This window comes from Lemur catta, chromosome 11, assembly GCF_020740605.2.
Source record: "Lemur catta isolate mLemCat1 chromosome 11, mLemCat1.pri, whole genome shotgun sequence".
In the NCBI taxonomy this organism is placed as follows: domain Eukaryota; kingdom Metazoa; phylum Chordata; class Mammalia; order Primates; family Lemuridae; genus Lemur; species Lemur catta.
Genome location: NC_059138.1, coordinates 77,846,064 through 77,861,276, shown reverse-complemented (window position 1 = coordinate 77,861,276; position 15,213 = coordinate 77,846,064).

Genomic DNA, 15,213 nt, shown 5'->3' with positions numbered 1-15,213 from the left:
ATGGGGGTGATGAGGGACTATTGCAATAGGGAGAACACTCTGACCATAAGATTTGCAATTGTTTCAAGAGTTAGGCAAATAAGGGCTTTCTTTTATAGAGAGGGGTAAACATGGCCAGAAAGAACAGGAGGTGGGGAAAGTGGGATGAAAGGGTGACGTGACCGGAGAGTAGATCAGAGGTTGTTTTACCCTGAGGTCAGCCTGTTTTCTAGAGGGTCTGTGTGCTGGCCGAGGCTGAGGGTGGGCCAAAGTTCAGGGGCTTGTAGGAAGGAGGGGAGTTTAACCAAAGTTTGGTTAACAAGCATTTTGTCCGATTATCAGTGAGGATGAAACAGTTCAGCTAATTGTTTATGAGGCAAAGACCGGGAATTGGGAGGCTGTGTCTAGCCTTGTTACAGGTAAGCAAGGTGGCATCTGTGAGTCTTTCCTAAGTCGTATGGGGAAGGGTGGGTTTTTTTTGCAGCAAGCCTTTTCCACAACACAAAAGGATAGGGTGCTACGAATGTTTGTGTCCTTCCCAAATCCACATGTTGATATCTTAATCCTCAATGTAATGGCATTTGGAAGTGGGACCTTTGGGAGGTAATTAGGGTTAGACGAGGTCAAGCGGGTGGAGCCCCCATGACGTGATTAGTGACCTTATAAAAAAAGAAGGAGACGTGAGATCTCTTTGTGGGCACCCACCAGGGAAAGGCCACGTGAGGACATAGTCAGGAAGAGGGCCCTCAACATAATCGGACCATACTGGTACCCTTATCTGACTTCCAGCTTTCAGAATCATGGGAAATTAATGTTTGTTGTTTAAGCCACTCAGTCTATGGCATTTTTGGTATAGCAGCCTGAACTGACTAAGACAGTGGGGGATATCTTAACCTTCACTGTTTCCCAGAAGCACAGGGCTCAGGTAAAATTCAACATTGTCAATGGTAAACACTTCAGGATCCAAAGAAATGAATCCCAGTTGGTGACTTTCAGGTTCTGGTGGGATGTTGGTGAGTGAGTCAGATCTTTCCAATTCTCAGTGCAGATTCTTCTGAGCACCCACTGGTGGAAAGCTAGCAGGAGCTCTGCTGTCCTTGGTGGGTGAGGTCAGAGGCTGGAAGGAAAAGGAGAATGAGATCCCCTACAGCTGGTATGTTCCATAATAGCTTCCTCTCACCAACCTCCAGCTGACCAGACACAGCCTCATGTTTTAAAATGCAAGTGGGGAAAAAAAAGACAGGAAAGATTATTTCAGTTTCCCAGGCTTATCCCTTCCCACTGACAGGAGAAAATAGGGAGAATTTGATTATCAGCAGCCGCAGCAACAACTAAACTCTTAGTTAAGCTGAATCTCCTTTCCTGAGGAGGAGGTGTGTGTGCGTTTGTGTGCATGTGTGTGTGTTTGTGTGTGTGTGTGTGTCTGCACGCACATGCATGCCAGGGGAGCAGGCTTTTCCTGAACACAGGCATAGGACATGGGAGAAGACATTATACCCAGAGTGGCAAAGCTCTTCCAGAGCATCCTTCCTGGTGGAATCACTGCGTTCTGGGATGCAGCCTGCTCCCAGACAGGGAAACAAAGGGAAACATGGATAGCATTTTGGAGCCAGGAAGAGCTAGATTTAAAACTTGACTCTGCAACTTATTATCAGGGTGACCTTGGGCAGTCACTTAACTCTTGGTGATAAATTTGCTTCCTTATCTGGAAAAGCAGGGAAGACATATCCTAAAGGGTCATTAGGCAAAGTGCAGGCCACGCAGCAGATGCTTAACAGATAGATAATAAGGAGAAGGGGAGGGAAAGGGGAAAGACACTGACTTCACTGAGCTCTTACTCTGTAAGGGGTGGGGGCATTAAAAATAGATAAGAAGAGTATGGCCTGGGCTCCAACCAATCAATACTGGCTGCAGTGCTGAGGCCTCCTGCTATGCTAGACATCAACCCCTTAGTTGCCAGACATGGGATGGTTTGTGTATGTGCGTGTCCTGGGGGAAGGCCTGGGTAGCAGGGGGACTCTGGGAGTTTAGGGTAGCAGCTCTACTATTGTATGCAGAAGTATTATATTTATGTACTTTCACAACAGGTACACCCAAGTGGAATATGTCACTTAGGGTAGGCCCAGAACATCTTTCCATGCCCACCATTGCATTATTGATAACGATGCCCATGCCTGGTTTGCAGGAAATTCAAGTCAAGGTGCAAGAACAGGAAAAGTCTGCCTAGCGTGTTTTCTTTTTAATAGAGTGTTTGCCCAGATTGAGGATTTATAGCAGGTCCTACTTGTCCATTAGGTGAGCAAGGAAAGAATAAAAAGTGATTTTTAAAAATTCCAAAGAAATTAACATAGCCATAAAAACATATGTGTTCTGTTTCTCTGGAGAACCCTGACTAATACATGTGGGTAGGTGAACCCTGTTACATTCCTTTTGCCTGCTCTGAGAAGATAGCTCCCTGATGTTGGCAGAGGTGGGAAGATACTTTCAGAGCTCTGGTAAGGTGTGGGCGATCATGGCATGTGTGCCTCTAAATGGTGGAGGGTCCTCTGTGTACTGTTGGTTCGGGGACTATGATTTCAGTTTCTGTCTGCCTCACAGGAAACAAGGCCAAGGAGGGTGGGCTGTGTTGTCCCATAGCTGTCCCATCCTGGTTAATCCTCTGACTTTCCTCTTCTCTAAATACCAGTTGAGGATTTAAAATCCTTTTTTCTTTTCCCTTCCCATTTTGGGGTTTGTCGATCTGATTGGTTCTGGAAGCCACCTCCGTGATAATACTACTTTACATTTACTGATTTGTATGTCATTTACAGATGAGCATGCCAAGAGTTAGTACATCAGCCATCATAGAAAGCGTGCTGGATGCTGGATGCAGAGAAGGGGAGGGTCCCATGCCTGCTGAGGAATACCCTATAAAGTCACTCTCTCCTCACACATTCCAAACTCAGATTTGCTGTGTATTGCACAATTGTCTTTTTTTTTTTTTAAGGCAGAGTCTTGCTCTATCACCCTGGCTAGAGTGCAGTGGCATCATCACAGCTCACTGCAGCCTCAAACTCCTGGGTTCCAGTGATCCTCCTGCCTCAGCCTCCCAAGCAGCTGGGCCACTGTGCCCAGCTAATTTTTATATTTTTAGTAGAGACGGTGTCTTGCTCTTACTCAGACTGAGTTCAAACTCCTGAGCTCAAGTGATCCTCCTGCCTCAGCCTCCCAGAGTGTTAAGATTACCGCGCTGGGCCTGCACAATTGTCTTGCTTCATAATTCTATGCCTGAAAACCTTTGGAATGGAGAGCAATGTGGATAGGAGACTGGATCTAGAGAGAGGATTCCCAGCCACAAGACCTAACTCCACCACTAACTGGCTGTGTGACCCTGGGCAAGACCTAAAACCTCTCTGGGCAATACCTTTTAGTTGAAACATCACCCCAGGCTTCCCTCACTGCTTCTGCCCCTGCATTAGGCATCACAGTATTCCCAGCGCAGGCAGAGAAGGGCCAGTGACCTCACCCAACTAGCAAAGCAGGCCTATGAATAGGGCCCCAGGTTGTCTGGAGTCCTGTCTTGGGAAGCCCCCGGGCTGGCTCGAGCCTCCCTGTTCACTCTTCTGGACGGAATAGTTGATCCCCCCTGCACTTCCAACTCCCTCTCTGGTCTCAATCCCAAACAGGAAGGGTGGGCAGTCTTGGTGGCCACAAAAGGAGGCACTCAGGGTGAGGGGTAAGGGAGAAGGCTGGGGACCGGGATTGCCACGTCAGCCTCAGGGACAGCCTCCAGCGGGGCTCCCTCCGGAAAGCACAGCCTAGAAGAGCAGTGATACCGGCTTTAAGAAGAGAAATTGAGAAGAAAACAAATCTGGGCTCTTCCTCCGCCCTCGCTAAACCTTCCATTCTCCCGGGGGACAGAGACGGCCCAGATGTGCCAGGAGGAGCAGGAAGGACGTGCCAGGCTTTTAGCCCCAGGTGAACCAAGTGCAGAAAGTGGAGACAAAAGTATCGGTCGCTTAATGCCAGGCGCCTTTCTTCCTCCAGCCCTCAGTCAAGCCTCCGAACAACCTCTGTATATCGACTCCCCAAGTGTCCCCAACCATTCCGGACTGGCAGGCGCGGACACCGCCCAAATTACCCTTCGTCCACCCGCGGTGGGCACCGAGCCCTTCCTGCGGCCCCCTCCTCCTCCGCCTGGGAGAGGCTGCAGCGGGAAGGGTCAGGGGAGCAGCAGAGCGCTGGGTGCGCCCGGGCGCGGGGAGGGAGAGCGCCTCTGGCAGGCGCGGGGTGTGGATCCCACGGGGAACCGGGGCGGCTCACCCGGGCCCGGCCCGGCCCTCTGAGATGGGCTCCGTCTTCTCCGCGCTGGCACGGTCCCGCAACGCCGTGGTGCAGTCGGGCTCGTCGCCACCGCAGCCCGAGGCGCCACCAGCTGCTCCCGCTGCTCTCAGAGACCCATTCGCGCTCTCCAAGACCCGAAAGCCAGGATCCAGGCGTGGAGAGACGCGGAACCCCCCAGCAGCCTGGGGGGCGCAGCCCGCGGCGCAGAGTGGGGAGGAACGCCCGAAGTTGCAGAGTGTGGAGCTGTCCGCGGTGCTGAAGCGGGAGGCGACTATGTCCCAGCCCTTCTTGCCCCGAAGCCACAGCTCGGCGGCGCCGGGTGAGTTTCCTTATTTTACCTAAGGACAGCGGGAAGCTGCTGCCTGGAGACCTTTTTTGGGGGGTTGGGCGGGAGGGGGTACTTCTTATCCTCAGCGAGAGGAGAGATGGCTCTGTTTCCCAGCAGGATTTCGCTTTTCTTGTCCTCTTGCCCGTAAGTTCTTTTAACAAGTTAAGATTCATTTTTGGTTCAACAGGGGGTTATTTCAGAAGGACTGCCTTTCATAGTTGTGTAAACAGTCGCTGGCAAGACAGTTACACCCTAAGGATCCCTTTCCTCAGCTTCGTACCAGCGCCGGCACCATGGGGAGAAGCCTTCCTCTCGTCTTGGAAAGGCAAGGCTAAAAGAAGTGCTCCTTCCCGTCTCCTCCCGGGAGAGGTGGGAAAAGGGCAGGAGATTTCCTGCTTGTCCAAGATGTAGTTCCACATGTGAAGAAGGAAACTGGCATTTGAATTAGTCGCCTCTGAAGGGGTGTGTGCAGTTGGGGGGGACTCTTTTTAGGGTAGACGATGTGGGAGAAGTGAAAAGAGCACACAAGACTTTGAGTTAGTGGTGGGACTCCTGCTTTCATTGTATTTTGGGCAAGATACCCTATGCCTCAATTTTTTCATCTGTGGCTCAAGGATGATTGATAATAATACTATCTCACTTGGTAGCTGAAAAATCTGACCAGACACAAAGCACATAGAAGTACTTTGCAAACTGTAAAGTGCTATGCAAATATTCAGTATTATACAAGAACCAGATCTTTGAACCTCCACAGTTGAGGGAATAGTGAAACTTAACTTATTAATACTTTTTTAGTTTGAGATATTCAAAGGCTCCATTTCATCAGGGCAGGTCCTGTTTTGTGCAAGTAACTCCTTATCTGATACATGTAATTAAAAAAAAAACTGTTACACTGGAAATATTGCTGAATACATTTGGCCTTTTTACTTGTACATGAATCCTCACTCCATCCCAAGCAAGGTGGTGGTGCTCAGTGGGATTTTCTGTTGAGTTTTCAAGGATTCAGTAGATTAAATGGGCAATGTTGGTTTCCCTTAAGAGAAAAAGATGAGGTTAGCGGAGAGGGTGCTTGGCTAACACTTTTGGCTAGCACTTTGACTCACCGAGAGGTGAGAATGCACATTTTCTTATTTCCTTGAGAGTTTTCAAAATATTCTGAGTTTCTCCATTAGCTTTCATTTGCTCTTGTTTCATTCAAATAGCCCCCCTTTTAATTAAAAGAAGACACATGCACACTGTCCTTACAAGGGAGTATTTATCATTGTAAAACATGTTTGTTTCTTCCATCCAGAGGGCATATCTTTGTGGTATTAATGGAAAGAGAACCAGATTAGGAGTCAGGATACCTGGGTTCTGCTAAGCTCAGCATCCTTGGGCAGCTACTTATATTTTCTAAGCTTGTACAGTCTGCTCTTTTTAAATGAGTACAAATGGTTTACACATTATTAATGTAAGTGTTATACAGGAGTAAGGTGTTATTAAAATATCTGGAGGCTTAATATTTTCTGATGTGTAGATGTAGATGCATATTTATCTTTATTTTTATTTATTTATTTTTTATATTGAAGTCGGGTCTTGCTATATGTTGCCCAGACTGGTCTTGAACTCCTGGCTCAAGTGATCCTCTCTCCTCAACCTCCTGAGTAGCTGGGATTACAGCCATTACCACTGTGCCTGCCTTGCTTTTATACACATCTATCATTGTCTAGTTATATAGGATGAAACATGGGCTTCCTTTGTGAAACTCTTCAGTATTAATGTTTTTTGTCTGTGTGTGATATCAGTTCAATTACAAACATGTATGCATGGAAGGATATTACCAAGTTTAAAATTTTTTTTCTTACACTTTTGCTGGTGCGGGCGGAAGATTTGTATATTGCTACTAATTCACACATTTATAATGCCAGAAAACCAATTTCGAGGAATTTGCATTGAATTAATTTCTGTTCTGGATTTGATGACTATACCTTGGAAATACTTTAACTTTTTGGTTTTACAATAATTAATTTTTTCCATTTCTTCCATTTTGTTTCATAAGTAATATATCCAATTAAAAATTCTGAATTTTATATCACCTAGGATACTTATGCAAAGTTATTAGATTTCTATATTTTGATCTTTTAAAACAGAGTGCTAGTTGAGCTTATGTCTTTGAAGTGTGGTGGGTTTAGATAGCTGGAATTGCAGAGGAGGCTCATTTTTATCATCTGTTAAAATGAAATGATTTGTCTCTAGTTGTGAAGCTAGGTGGCCTTTTGCTGGGCTAGATTGAATTTCTCCATGTATTTGGTAGAATAGCATAGAACTTGTGAATCCTGGGAGTAAACTAACTATGCTGCGCTCTAGAACTTATGAGCCAAAATGAATATAACAATATGTGCTGGATAATATTTTATGAGATTGTGGGATGGACATTTTTATTATCATTTTACAGATGAAGACATTAAGACACAGAAAGATGACTTAACTAGTCATATAGCTAGTATATGACAGAGCAGAATTTAAACACAGGTAGTTTGGCTCTAGAACTGTATGTTCTTACTTCTCTGTGTTGCTTGTCTTAAATTATGTGTGTTTATTTCCCATTTGTTAGCCTTTAGTTTATTATTTAGAAATGTCCTTTGAAAGTTTTGTCTTGTTGCAATCATGTTTAGGGGAATCAAGGGAGAGTGCTTTGGTCCTGGGAAGGCAGTGTCAGAGTATTCAGGGAGAAACAGTCACCTTGGGTATTACTGTGGTGGTAATTAAAGCAAAGGAAATTTAAGGGCAAGTAAAACTCAGGGTACTGAGTCAACTGTCTCTTCTCATGGAAATTTAAGTGCTTTGAGCCTCTGAGATTTGTTATATTAAGGATGGCTCCCTACTCCTTTGTCATCATGTTGTGACGATCAAATGAGATAAGGTATCGAAGCCCAAAGGCATATATTAAACATGGGTATTTTATATGTTTATCTGTCTTCAGAACTTTTGGGGCCCCACTCATGAGTGGAAAGGAGGGAGCAGCTTAATTCATTTTTGATGAAAAAGTATCTCAGAATAAATAAATAACAAAATAAAACAAACAGGAAACCATTCATAGCTATCTGTCTATTGCTTAATCATCTGTTGTTGATTATGAGAGACTCCTAGCTTTTATTCAAAATTCCTCTGGATGGAGAGAGACTGGTATTAATATTATTGATTAAAGTGATTTTTTGGCTGATAATCTGTGTATTAAAATTATTGAAGGTCTTTCAATTTTCAGTTATGCTTTCTTTTTTTGTCCTGCTGTTTTAACATTTTGAAAAGGCGTGTCCTGCAAGTACTGATTTTGAAGTGCAACCAACATTTGTCAAATAGCAGTCTGGGAGTTCTGCATGGCTGACTTTTTGTCAGCTTCTTGGTTTCCATCTACATCTTCTGTGACTCCTGATGAAGTTACTGCTATTTGCCTCTAGCTGAGTCTTCTCAGATTTTAGGATCAGTGGTTTTCAAACATTGGTGTTTATCAGAATGACCTGGAGAGGTAATTCCAGAAGCCCAGGTTTGCTCTTATGGGACAAGGCTGGGGTCTTAGTACTTTAAGCAAATTTCCCAGGTGATTCTGTTACAACAGTCACATAGATCCTTGCTCAAGCACAAAATCCTGAGCCCCTGCTCCCAAGTTTCTGATTAGTAAGTCTGACAAGCAACCTGAGACTTGCATTTCTGACAAGTTCCCAGGCACAGCTGATGCTGCTAGTTGAACGGTCGCACTTTGGAAACCACTGGCCTATGGGTAAAGATATCCAGAAAGGCAACTGGATACTGGTCTGTTGTGTTAGCCACTACTGAGTTCTTGATTTGGGAACTGGGCAGATGCTTGGAGGAGACAGACTCCGGAGTCAAGGCACATTTTATGTACTCAATCTCTCACCTTTGCCTTCCAGTCCCTTAGCAATCACTCTCTTGCCAATTTTTAATATGTTAGGATAATTATGATCCTTTCCCAGTGATGCTTTTAATTTGGGATTAAAATTTTGGGGCAACTTTTAGCTGAATTAAAAAGACCGACTAATGTGAAAATAAAACAAAACTCTCGCTATTTTAGAGATAGATGGGTAGGTAGGCACGGATTAAGATGCCTTAATCCTCACCACTCACAGCACCCCTAATGTGTGTCCCTGTGCCGAGTTAATTCAGACAGACACAAGCAGCCTTCTCAAGCTTACACTAGTGACAGGCAATACTGACGAGAATGCACTGTGACCGGTGAGTGCTGGGCCCCTGTGGATGTGGCATTACCTCCAGGAACTGTTCTGCCTAAAACACTTCCTTCCTCCTAGGGAGGCAAGCTGGGGGTCCCAGAGTACTGAAAAGACTCAGAATCAATTTCCTTTGATTCCTCTTCCTGGCAATAACTAGGGTCATTGCCTCCAAAGTCAGTCTCAACTTAGGGCAGAGGCCAGTGACCTGCTTAGCCCTGGGCCCGCCGTGGCAGCCGTGCGTTTGCGCCTGCTGGGTGGGAGACTTGGCGAAGGACGGCTTTCTATCTGTACAGCACTTTACAGCCTAGAGGGTCTCTTTACCATTTGATCTTCAGGGAAGTTTATGAAATAGATGGGACAGATGGCCTTACTGTTTCCCTTTAATAAAGAAAGGGAATCTAAATCAACTTTTTATTTATTATTGATGACGTGCTTTATCCTAGATCACTTGCAGTTAGTTAGACTTTCAAGTGTCCTGTTATTAATTCTTCCAGGCAGTGTGGTGCCAAGGAAGGAGGCTCTGGAATCTTGATCCTTGGCTTTCCCACTTCCTGGCTACATGAACTAACTTCTCTGAGCCCAGTTTCTTATCTGGGAAATGGAAATGGTACAGATAGCAACTAAACAAGCTAACTTATGCAAATACTTAGCACATGCCTTGGGACACAATAGTCATTTAGTAAATATAGGTTACCTTTACAGATAAACAGATTAGCTACATTGGTCAGTCCTGCCTGTGGCTGGAGTCCCACAGTCAATGGACTGGCAGAGGTAGGATGTGGATCTTTTGATTTTTAGTCCAGTTTTTTTTTCCCCATCATGTCGTGACAATGCTTCAATGGCAATTAAACAATAAGTGGGGTGAGGAAGGTGGGGAAGATAAAGGGAGTGGGGCTAGAGAAAGACTGAAAGCAGAGAGGACTCAAGCAGAAAACCACAAAGCAGTCCTGTGTCCCTGGAGAGTTGCGGTCCTGGATCACCTACTTCTGAAGTAAGACATGGGTCCCACATACTTTTGTCATCCTTGGTGTTATGTTGTTTGTAATGTACTCAATTTGTTCAACCTAGACAGTGATATGCATGTGTGTGCGTGTGTGTGTGTGTGTGTGTGTGTGTGTGTGTGTCTTAGTTTTAATCTGCTTCTAGGGGTGAAAACCCTAACTTTCAAAACTGCTACCCGGTGGTGTTCACAGCATCCTTTAGAGAGTCTAAGTGACTCACTCATGGATAGACTGAGACAGAACTGGGATCAGGTGAGATCATGGATGTTCAGGGCTTTGAAACGGTATGTACATGTTTGATTGTCATGGAGTGGCTGAGATCAGGAAAACGGATGCTCATGTTGAACTACAGTTGGCAGCAATTGAGCTGATGAGCAAATATTACAGGAAACTGATGTATGCGCTGTTCAAGTTTGCCCTTCTCAGCCATCAACTCCACTTTGAACTCCCTGAACCTGGGTAAAATAAATTTTTAAAAATCTTTAACCAGGCCGGGCAGTGTTTCCTGCCTGTAATCCTAGCACTCTGGGAGGCCGAGGTGGGTGGATTGTTTGAGCTTAGGAGTTTGAGACCAGCCTGAGCAAGAGCGAGACCCTGTCTCTACTAAAAATAGAAAGAAATTATATGGACAGCTAAAAATATATATAAAAAAATTAACCGGGCATGGTGGCGTGTGCCTGTAGTCCCAGCTACTCGGGAGGCTGAGGCAGAAGGATTGCTTGGGCCCAGGAGTTTGAGGTTGCTGTGAGCTAGGCTAACACCACGGCACTCTACTCAGGGCAATGGAGTGAAACTCTGTCTAAAAAAAAAAAAAAACAAACAAAAAAACCTTTAACTAGTTATTAATTTTGGTTTGTCAAGTTTTTAAAAATATAAATGATACCTTGCATTTATATATTAATAGCTTTCATATTATTTGAACAATTACAATCTTCCTTGAATCTCACAACAAACATTTGAGGCAGCCAAGACAAGCACTATTATTATCCCATTTTATAAATGAAGAAACTGAGGTTCTGAGTAGTGATAGGACTGGCTAAAGTCACAGCTGATAGGAGGAGTTAGGATTAGCATCTGGATCTCCGACCTCTGAGTCTTGATCTACAGCTCTGCACTGGCTGTGTTTAAGCTGTTATGGTAAAACACAAGCTCCTAGAGAACAAGAAGCACACCTTTTGGCATCTGTGTAAGCAGTAAAAGCTTGAATTTCTCCTTCCCAGCAAAGGAAAATGGTGGCCAAGTTACTAAGTATTGTCATTTCCCAGAAGGAAGGAGCTGAAGCCCAGAGCTGGGCAGCTGGTGCCAGGAAGGTGAGGAATCTTCCACACACCACCAGAAAGGTATAGAATGGCAGATTTCTCCTCAAATGACTGGATCTGTGTGGAGCTGCTAATGGGGCCCCCTTGTACCCCCAAGATTCACTCTCCTGAGGGAGTTGAAGTTAACCTCCAGAGGCGCCTTCCTGAGTAGAGAGGGAGGAAATTAGAGGGGCTACTTTTCTCTCTCTCTCTGTTTCTAACATGTTCTCTCTCTGTACCTACGGTTCGTTGAGTGCCCTCCTTAGCAGTCTATCTTACTAAATATTCTGGGGGATACTAGAAATTTGTTCATTTGAACAATGTATGAATTAAACTACAAGTTCAAATTCAGCAATAGGCTCTTTCCTCCAAGCTTTGCTCCCTAATGCTTCCTCCTTCCCAGCTTACAGATTTCAGGAGGATTCTATCATGTTGCCGTTTTTTTCCCTGCCAGTCAGAGTGCTGGGCTCCCTGACTAATGTCAGATCTTCCTAACAGACCTCTGTAAAACTGAAGACACCATGGGAGAAAAGGAACCATTAGATCACTACATAAATAATATATTCATTTATCTTTCTTGGTATCATAGTAGGTTTTGTTTGTGGCCCAAATGCTCCAAGAGTTGGGTGGACCTTGTTTCCATGTTGTTTTGAAGATTATATGGCAGGGCTGTTTGGGAAATGTCTGGCTGCCGTTTGGGACTTTATTTTATTGTCCTGTAAACTGCATTTTTAAACGTTCTCATTCTCCTGAGCCTGGACGTGGTGTGTAGGCTGAGAGAGCCAGGCCTGGTGTGGACGTTTAAGGCTCGCTCTGTCTGTGGCTGCTCTCTGGGCCTCCATAGACTCACACATTAAAATGTCACACGGTTTCTAATACATGGGGGAGTCTGTTTCTCAGTAGGGAGTAACCTCTTGCTGAAATCCCTTCAAGGTTACATTTTGAGTTTCCGGGAAGAACTGGGTGGGGGATGTCTCCACATCTCTCCATTTTCCAGGCCACACACCCAGGGCAGGGGAGTGCCCAGAGTCCCTTCTCACCCTTACCCTTGAATATAAACTTCCAGGTTATCCTCTGAGCACACTCTGAGCCTCTGCGTCCCAAGGGGAGTCAGAAAGGGGAGTTCTGGGAGGATCCTCTGGCCTTAGATCAGATGCTCAATGTGTCTTGCCAGCGCGGCCTGGGCCCTTACTTACATGTCAGCACTTGTTAGCCAGTAAATCCGTGCGCCCTGACCAACTCCAGGCTCTAGTCGCAGGCATGTCAAGTCACATCACATGCGAAGGCTGCGGGGAGGGGGTGGGGATGGGGGAGAGGCGGTGCGTGCTGGCGTGGGGGAGGGCACCCCAGATCGCCTCCACTCTGGCGGAGCCTGGTACCCTGGCCTCTGCACTGCTGGCCACCCCCACACCCCCATCCCCTTTCAGCATTCTCAGCTCCTTTCCCTGAGAACCAGCCCCTGCCCAACTCTTCTGCAGAGAGTTTTTTACTTTTCACGTGACCTTGGAGATGACTAGCCTATAAGTCAGCCAGCAGAGTTTTTCCTTTTTCCATTCTGTCACTTTTTCCACAGCCGTACTAATTGTGGGCTCCCCAGGGAGAAGGAGAGGAGACGTGTGCTTTGTCCCCAGCCCATCTGTCTCCTGCCTCCCATCCTTCGCTTTGTCATCTGAAGGCTGGGGCGCCTGCTCCCTGGGGTGGGAAGGGGGAGGGTAAGAGAGGCAGGTCCTAGGGCCCCAGACCCTTGCACACCCCATCCTGCTGCTTCTAAAGATGCCCCGTAAGGAAACGACCCCCAATATAAGGTGGATTCTCTTTTTCCCCATTTGAGAGGATTCCTTAAAAATGTATTTTTAAAAATGGCCTATTTGAATACACAGACTTTAAGGTACTGGAAAAAAATTGCATGTGTACTTTTAATATTTATCTTCTTTTGTTACACCTATTTAAAAACCACAAGTTGCATAAAATACATTAATTTAGAATATTACTTTTCTATTTTACACTCCATAAAACAATTTTGTTGAATCTTTTTACTTGCATTTTTTAATCCTAGTATCATTGTCTTCACTAAAGCCATTTTTAGGTCGTCTTCACCTATGTCTAAGTTGTTTGTATTATAGCATAGCACTTTTGGAAAAGCATTGATGACCATTTAAGTATCAGCCATTCATATTTATCTCTCCCCTTTTTTTGTGAAGTCAGAGTTCTAATCTGCTGGAAAGGAGAGACTTGATGAGAACTCAAGTTTAAGATGAGGCCCTCTTTTCTGAGGGATAATTTTGTGTGTATGCACATGCATACACACACATTCATATACTCTTTGCTTGATATTTGGGCATATACAGCATTAACAAACCCTTACAGCTGGAAGAGACCAGGAGATCATCTGATGGGGGATGCCAGCTTCTTTTAATATTTCAATATGAATTGAAAATGGCTTTATTATTTTTATAAAAATAATTCAGGCTTGTGACAAAAATGTCACAAAAAATGTGGAATGGTACAAAGAATAAAGCAGTAAAAAACTCACCAGCCAAGGATCGCTACTGTGAACATTTTGGTGAACACCATTCCAAGTGTCTCTTTAGGTATATTTACACATACTGTCTATGTACATATTTTATGTAAATGGGACCATATCATACATGCGATTTTATAATGTGATGCTTTTTACTTTTATATTGTGGGCATTTTTTGTAAATATAGTTATACTTTAAAATCATTATTTTTTTATGGGTGCTCTTCTGTGTATAGTTTAGTTTACCCGTATATTCTTCAATTGATGAGTTTTGGGGCTGTTTATAGTTTTCTTTATCATAAACAACTCTGTGATAAACATCCCTGGATTCTGTGTCATAGTTATAAAGACCTTCTCTAAACTTATTTTTTTTATTTTTATTTTTTTTAATTTGAGACAGAGTCTCACTCTGGTGCCCAGGCTAGAGTGAGTGCCGTGGCATCAGCCTAGCTCACAGCAACCTCAAACTCCTGGGCTCAAGCGATCCTTCTGCCTCAGCCTCCCGAGTAGCTGGGACTACAGGCATGCGCCACCATGCCCGGCTAATTTTTCCTATACATATTTTTAGCTGTCCATATAATTTCTTTCTATGTTTAGTAGAGACGGGGTCTCGCTCTTGCTCAGGCTGGTCTCGAACTCCTGAGCTCCAAGGATCCGCCCGCCTCGGCCTCCCAGAGGGCTAGGATTACAGGCGTGAGCCACCGCGCCCGGCCGACCTTCTCTAAACTTATTCAAGGTTATAAAGGAGTTCTTCCATGTCTTCTAATATATTTTTTTTACTTTTTAAAAATTTATTTTTAAAAATTGTAGTAAAATACAAATAATATAAACTTTACCATTTGAACCATTTCTGAGTATAGAGTTCAGCGGCATCAAGAACATTCACCTTGTTGTATAGCCATGACTATCATGCAGACACAGAATTTTTTTTATCTTGCCACTGACACTCTCTACCCATTAAACCCTAACTCCCTGTTTCCCTCTCCCTGAAGTTCCTGGCAACCACCATTCCACTTTCTGTCTGTAAATTTGACTATTCTAATTCCTGTGTATAAATGGAATCTTATGATATTTGCTTTTTTGTGACTGACTTATTTCATTTAGCCTAATATCTCCAAGGTTCATCCATGTTGTAGCAAGTGTCAGAATTTTTCTTTTAGTATTTAAAAAAATTATTATTAAAAATTTAAAATGTACAGCAAGGTTAAAAAAATTTTTATAATAAACACTCCTATTTCCACCCACCCAGATACTACCATTAATATTTTACTATGCTTGCTTTATCCCATATCTATGTATCTATCCATCCCTCCTTCTATCCCTTCATTTATCTTATTTTTGGTGCATTTAAGATTAAATTACAGACATCATACACTCCCCCTAAATAAACCCACATGCATACCACTAACTAGAGTTTGATATTTGCTGATGTTTTGTTTTGATGTAACATTTATATACACCAAAATGTGAAAATCTTAATGAAGGTACATTTGCTGAGTTTTGAGAGGTGAATACGCTTGTGTAACCCACACCCCTA